Genomic DNA, 7,199 nt, shown 5'->3' on the forward strand with positions numbered 1-7,199 from the left:
GGCGGCGCTGACACTCGGGAGAGGAATGTCTGGGCGCGGGAGGAGCCAGCGCCCCCCGGGAGCGGACAGGCTCTCCCCCCGGCCCTGACGTCACGCTGGCATTCGCAGAGGAGGTGCTGCTCCTCCGCCCCTCCCGCAGGGGCAGCGCTCGCGGGAGCCCGGGCGGGGCGGGGGGGGCTACTAGGGCCGGAGGGGCGGCTGGGGCGCGGGGGCCAGCTGGCCAGGACCCAGGCTCACCGCGAGGGCTCAAGGAAACTGCCGCTTAAAATACGGTCCCACCAAGTCGCTCCATTGCTCCACAAACTCCGATGATTCCCTAGTACCTGCAGGGGCTTCCAAAAACTCTCAACTGGGCTCCAAGTGACTCTGCCAGAATTCCTTCACACCCTCACACCATTCTACTGAATGCAGCTGCCCGCCCGCCCGCCCTCTCTCTTTCTCTGTGTTTCTCTGACTCTCTGTCTCCGTGTCTCTTTCTGATTCTCTATTTCTGTCTCTGTCTTTCATTTCTTCCTCCTCTTCCTCCTCCTCTTTGTTCTTCTTCTCCTCATCCTTTTCTCTCTCTGTCTGTCTGTCTCTCTCTGTCTCTCTGTCTCTCTGTCTCTCTCTCTGTCTGTCTCTGTGTGTGTGTGTTTCTGTCTCTGTCTCTCTCTGATTCTCTGTCTCTGTCTCTCTCTGTCTCTCTGTCTGTCCCTCTCTCTCTCTGTCTGTCTCTCTGTCTCTGTCTTTCTCTCTGTCTCTCTCTATCTCTCTCTGACTCTCTGTCTCTCTCTCCCCCTCTGTCTCTCTCTGACTCTCTCTCTGTCTCTCTCTCTCCCTCTGTCTCTCTCTGTCTCTGTCTCTCTGTCTCTTTCTGTCTTTCCCTCTGTCTCTCTGTATCAGTTAGTCAAACTAAGTTTCAAGGTGGTGTGTCCACATGGCACCCCCCACCTCATGCTTCTGTCCCGGCCCTCCTCCTCCGGGGATACCTGGGAGGAACTCCATCCTCCTGGCCACTTTGAGGAATCCCAGATCTCCTTCAAAGCTCAAAAGCTGCCTCCTCCATGAAGCCTTTCCTGGTTGCTTGTATTAATTGCCTTGCATTAATTTGTAGCTACAGAATACACGCTCCCCCGCTACATTTTTTTATTTGTACAGAGGCAAACAGCCTGGCAAGTGCTGGACACAAATAATAATAGCAATAGCTTTCTTTATGCAATGCTTTCAGATTTGCACAGTGCTTTATGTGTGTTAACTCATTCAGTGACCCTGGGAGGTAGATGCTATTATTAGTTCTAATTAGCAAATAAAGAAACTGAGGCAGTTTAGATGATTTTCAAGACTACACATTCAGTAAGTATTTAACCTTGAGTCTTCTTGGTTCCAAGCCCCCTGCTCTGCCCACTGCCCACTATAGGTGTTTCACGAATGAGTATTGGTTGACTGGATCATACGTCATCAATTTAGGACTGGAAAGGAACTTAGAAGCCAACCAGTCCATTTTACAGATGAGAAAATTGTGCCCCACAGAGGAAACAATTTGCTCAGCTAGGAAGTGGAAAGACTCAGAAGTCAGATCAGGTCAGGCAAGGAGAGCAAACAAGGCCTTGTGGACAGTGCGGACTTAATAAATCAAGTTGAACATAGAATCTAGGGCTGGAAAGGACTTTGGAAAGAACTAACCCCTTCATTTTACAGAAGAGGAAACTGAGGCAGCCCAGATTATGACAGGGATTTCATGAAGCTTTCTCTCTGTCTGTTGTCTCTCTCTCTGTGTCTCTGATTTTATCTCTTTGTCTCTGATTCCCTCCTCCTCCTCCTCCTCCTCCTCTCCTCCTCCTCCTCTCCCTCCTCCTCTTTTTTTCCTCTTCCTTCTTCTTGTTCTTCTCCTTGCTCTCCTCCTCCTTCTCCCTCTTTCCCTCCTCTCTTCTCTCTCTCTGTTTTTCTGTTTTTCTTTGTCTCCATGTCTCTGTTTCTCGTTCCCTTCTCCTTTTCCTCCTCTTCCTCCTTGTTCTTCTCCTCTTCCTTGTCCTTCTCCCTGCCTCCCTCCCTCTCTCTTTCTCCCTGTCTCTGTGTTTCTCTATCTCTCTCTGCCTTTCTCTGTCTCTGTCTCTGTCTCTCTCTCCACTTTCTCCTCCCGGCCTCAGAGAAGATAACCACAGATGAGTATCCTTTCTCTTTCCTTTTCTCTTCTTCCATTTTCTCCTCCTACTCTACACAGGGGAGTGAATTGTCCCCATGCTGGCCAGGGTCCTTGAGTTCTGAGGAAAGACCCAGGAATTCCCCCTTCTGGGGCCCTAATAACAGTCACATGGTCCAGTGGAAAATCTAAGGAAAAACAAGGAGAAGTTGGCTGGGAGTGGGAATGCTGAGCTCACCAGTGGATGAATCAGCTTTTCCCCCAACAGAGAGCTATCCAGGGAGACGTGGGGCTGGGAGGAGAGGGAGGGGAGAAAGTGCTGGGAGGAGGGCAGAATGGGGAGCATGGGGAAGATAGTGGGGGGGAGTATGGGAGAGCGAGAATGGGAGGAGGGAGGGGAGAAAGCAGTGGAGAGAGCAGAGGAAAGAATGGGGAGTAGGGCCAGAGAGGGGCCCAAGGAAAGAAGAGAGAAAAGGGGAAGTGTTAAAGGAGAAAGTGGAGGGTAGTTGGGGAAGGAATATTGTGGGGAATCCTGAGGCAATCCTGGAGAGAATCCAGGAGTGTTTAACCCTCCAGGGGCTGATGCCTGATGTCTGGCCAAATGGCTGGAAGCCTTACTTTCATACTCCCCAATGTTCCTGGCCTCCCCCTGCCCAGTTTTCCCAGAATCCTTGAACCCTGAGGGCTTTCTGAAAACTGGAGTAAAGTCTCCCTTCAAGGGAGGCTCTGGGGACTTGTGCTTTGCCAACTTTTAGCGGGAGTCCTCTGAGAATAGGTCCAAGATGGAGTAAGGAGGAGCCAATGACTTTTTGGAACCACCTGAAGCTCTCTTTGGCTGCTGTCCGAGTGCCAATCACTGCTTGTGTGCCCAGCAGAGGGGAGGGGAGAGAAAGCAGAGACCAGCTTTCTGGTCACTGGGCAGCCCGGCCTTACCTGTGGGATGCCACCTCCTCTCTAAGCCATTTCCCAGATGTAAATGTAGATCCCTGGCCAAGGGCTGCCCGTTCTTGTTGCCTGGAAGGCAGAGAGCTGAGCCCCAAAGTGGCAGATATTCCTCCCCCAGCTTTCCTGTCTAATGACTATATTCTATTGATAATCCCCACTCCTACCCTCATCCTCCAAGGAGAAGGAGAGAAATAGAGAAAGGGAGAGGATGTGATATGGAGGAGGGGAGACTGAAAACAGGAGAGAAGGAGCTGGAGGGGAGAGAAAAAAGTGAAGAAAGAGGAGCTTAAAGGGGGAGAGATAAAGAAGAACAGTGAGAAGACAGGAGAGGGAGGGAAGAAAGGAACAGAGGGGAAATGCGAGGAAGAGAGACAGAGAAAGAGGGGAGACAAAAGGAGAGGAGGGAAAGGGAGACAGAGACAGACAGAAACAGAGATAGCCAAGAGACAGAAAGAGATAGGGAGGCAGGGAGAAAGAGATAGAGATACAGAGAAACAGACAGAGAGCTCAGGAGCTCAGCTCTCTGGACTCTTGTTTCTGGCTACACTTTTTGAAAGGCTGAGTCAAAGCCAGAGATCGGGACCATGTAACTTGGCCACTCAATAAGGACTATATTCAGAGCCCAGGATCCAAGGCCTGCAACCTTATTTGGGATGGAAAGTTCTTTCTTTGAAAATAAGTAAGTGATGAGTGTAAATGGGGAAATCATTAGCTGTTTGCATTCTCTAAGGCCAATTGTTCTGGCCACCACCTATTCTGTACCTCCCGCTTTTCCACTTCCTCCCTTTCTTTTCTTGCCCCTCCTTCCCCTTCCCCCTCCTCTTCCTCCCCTCCCTATTTCTTCTCTCCTCTTCATCTTCAGCTTTCCCACCATGGGGAGGGACAGGATGGGAGCTCTGGCTGATGACTAGTCCTTTCCCACTTTCAGGGGTGTGATTGCCTCTGGATGAAGCCTTAGTGTGATGGACCCCACGCCAGAGCCCCTCCTCTTCCTCTAGCCTCTCCCCCCACCACTGCCCTCCAGTCCTTATTCAGCCAACGGCCTGAAAGTTCCTCCACACGGGAGGAACCCCTCTTGAAGGAACAAACATTTAATATGTACTAATGACCGATAATCCCTCTCTGGTCACTGCCTTGCCCTGACTGTGTCCAACCTCCTGTGCCCTTATATAGGGAGAGACCAGTGGGCCAGGAGAAGGGCTACCAGTCTGGCCCAAATTGTGGACCTCCATTTCGTCCTCACCTGGCACAAGGTCAGCGGGGACTCCCTGCAACACTCAGGGAAGGAAGACTCAATGGGCATGGAGAATTGCTAAAGGAGCTTAAACGCCTCTCACATGGTCACAGTTTGTAGTGTCAGATTCAGTTTAAGTTGGGTTTTCCTGACTCGAAGGTCAGCCTCCCCCTATTCTGCCAGGAGGCTCCTAGGGCACAGAGAAAGCTCTTGGGAGTCACAGATGGAATATGGGACCATAGACTGAAGGCTTAGCATTGAGCATTCAGGGGAGGGGAAATTTACCCTGGGTGGGGGTTCCCCTACATTTAAAGGTGGGCGAAACCTTGGAGGTAACAGTACAAATCCCTCCTTTTACAGAGGAGAAAACAGAGGCAGGGAGGGGGCTAAGGACCTACCCAAAGTCACACAGGCTGCAAGGACAGGGCTTCTCACAGTGAACTAGGAAGGGCATGGCAACTGCATTCTTCGAGGCAGAGGCCAGAGGGATGCTTGAGGACTTGGAGGTGAATTTCTTGAGCCGCTGCTGAGTGCAGGAACTGAGGCAGCTGGGAATGCTGGGCCATCCCAGACTCCTCTGATTACCTAAGAGGGGGCTCCAAGCTTCTGATGTCTACCCGTGTTGGAAAGCTTTAATAAATGCTTTAGTGCGTGCCCCATCTCGTGAGCTTGACAGGCTGTCTTCACCAACCCCGAGAGTGGGTCACTGCATAATATAATAGCAACATTTGGAAGCACTTAAGTGACGGAGCTCACAGGGAGTTGGGCATGGAATCAGGAGTTTAAGTGTGACTTCAGTCTCTCACTAGCTATGTAACACTATGTACCTCAGTTTTCTTAACTGTGAAATGGGGACAATAATAGCATCTGCTTCCCAGCATTGTTGTGAAGATTAAAAGAGATAATATTTGTAAAGTGTTTAGCATGGTCCCTGACACCAGTAGGTTCTTAAAACATGCTTGTTTCTTTCCTTTCTTCCCATTTTAGTGGTGTTACAAAAGACTGAAGAATCCTAGACTCAGAGCTAGGAGGGTTCTTAGAGGACACTGAGTCCAACCTCTCATATAGAGGAGAAACTGAGGCTCCTTAAAAGATGTGAAGGATTTGCCCAAAGACACACAGCTTAAAGGTGGTATTTGAGCTGGGACACTGATACATGTTGGTGGAATTGTGAACCGATCCAACCATTCTGGAGAGCAATTTGGAACTATGCCCAAAGGGCTATAAACTGTGCATACCTTTTGATCCAGCAGGGTCTCTATTGGGCTTGTATCCCAAAGAGATCTTAAAGGAGGGAAAGGGACCCACGTGTGCACATGTTTGTGGCAGCCCTTTTTGTGGTGGCAAAAAATGACACTGAGTAGATGCCCATCAATTGGGGAATGGCTGAATAAGTTATGGAATATGAATGTTATGGAATATTATTGTTCTTTAAGAAACAATCAGCAGCATGATTTCAGGGAAGCATGGGGAGACTTACAGAAACTGATGCTGAGTGAAATGAGCAGGACCAGGAGATCATTATGCACAGCAACAGGAAGTTATATGATGATCAATTCTGAGGGACTCAGCTCTCTTCAACAATGAGATGATTCAGGCCAGTTCCAATGATCTTGTGAGGCAGAGAGCCGTCTGCACCCAGAGAGAGGATAATGGAGACTGAGGGTGGACCACAACATAGCATTCTCACTCTGTTGTTATTTGCTTGCATTTTATTTTCTTTCTCATTTTCTTTTCCCTTTTTGGTTTGATTTTTCTTGTGCAGCACGATAGTTGTATAAATATGTATGTATATATAGGATTTAACATATGTTTTTACCATGTTTGACATATATTGGATTATTTACTATCTAAAGGAGGGGGTGGGGAAAAGAGGGGACAATTGGAACCCAAGGCTTCTCAAGGGTTAATGTAGAAAAATTATTCATGCCTATCTTTTGAAAATTAAAAAAAGCTTTAATTTAAAAAGGTGGTATTTAAGGCCCTGATTTCAAATCACTCTTAAGTCACCATGGCAGGCTGATCTCAAGTTAACTTTACAAAGTAAACAAAGTTTCAGAATAGATGTATGAGGTAGTGAGAGCACTGCCCCCATTTTACAGATAAAGACATAAGCATAAAAATCTAGAACTTGTCCACAGGACTATAGCCAGCAAGTGTTGGAGCTGAGATCACCAGAGTGTAGGACGTTTGGTGCCAAGTCCACCGATCCAGCCCCTGGACCACCTGGACCACAGTGCCCCAGTCGATCCAGTTGAACACAATTTTATTATGGGCCTACCATGTGCCAAGCACTGTATTAGGTTCTGAGGATAAGAAGGAAAGAGCCTGTGCCCTCCAGTCCAGTCTTGAGATTATCACCACGTTGGTCTTTTTTTTTTTCCTCAAACGCTCAAAGTCTGTGTCATATTCCATGTATGTGTAGAGTGGACACAAGACACCATTCCCGTTTGGCTGGAGCTCATGCTTCCATCCTGTCTTCTTCTCTGTTACCCTTTGCTCATGTGAAAAATCCCATCCTACTTTTCATTCTGATCCAGTCCTTCCTTGGGTTTCAGCCCTTCCAACTTGGGAATTTGAGCTCCTTCATGTTGGAAACTGTAATAATGGTGATGGTGCAGATAGCCTGTTCTAGTGTCCCTTGAGTCTATCTTGTCAAGCCCTGGAAGAGATTGATTGTCCTCCCAAAACCAATTGCACTTCCAGGCTCAAACATGTTGCTAATCCTCTTTCCAACTGTTGAAGCTCTCTTGGGTTTTTCCCAGTTTTCTATTAATTCCTTCCTTGGCTTTCTGGCCCTTGCGTGATTATGGCAGATCATTTCCTGTCTTTCTGATCTGGGCACCAGATTGTTCTGGAGAACTCTGTTGTGTGTGTGTGTGGGGGGGGGTCATGAGAAAA

This window comes from Antechinus flavipes, chromosome 6 (genome assembly GCF_016432865.1).
Source record: "Antechinus flavipes isolate AdamAnt ecotype Samford, QLD, Australia chromosome 6, AdamAnt_v2, whole genome shotgun sequence".
Lineage (NCBI taxonomy): Eukaryota > Metazoa > Chordata > Mammalia > Dasyuromorphia > Dasyuridae > Antechinus > Antechinus flavipes.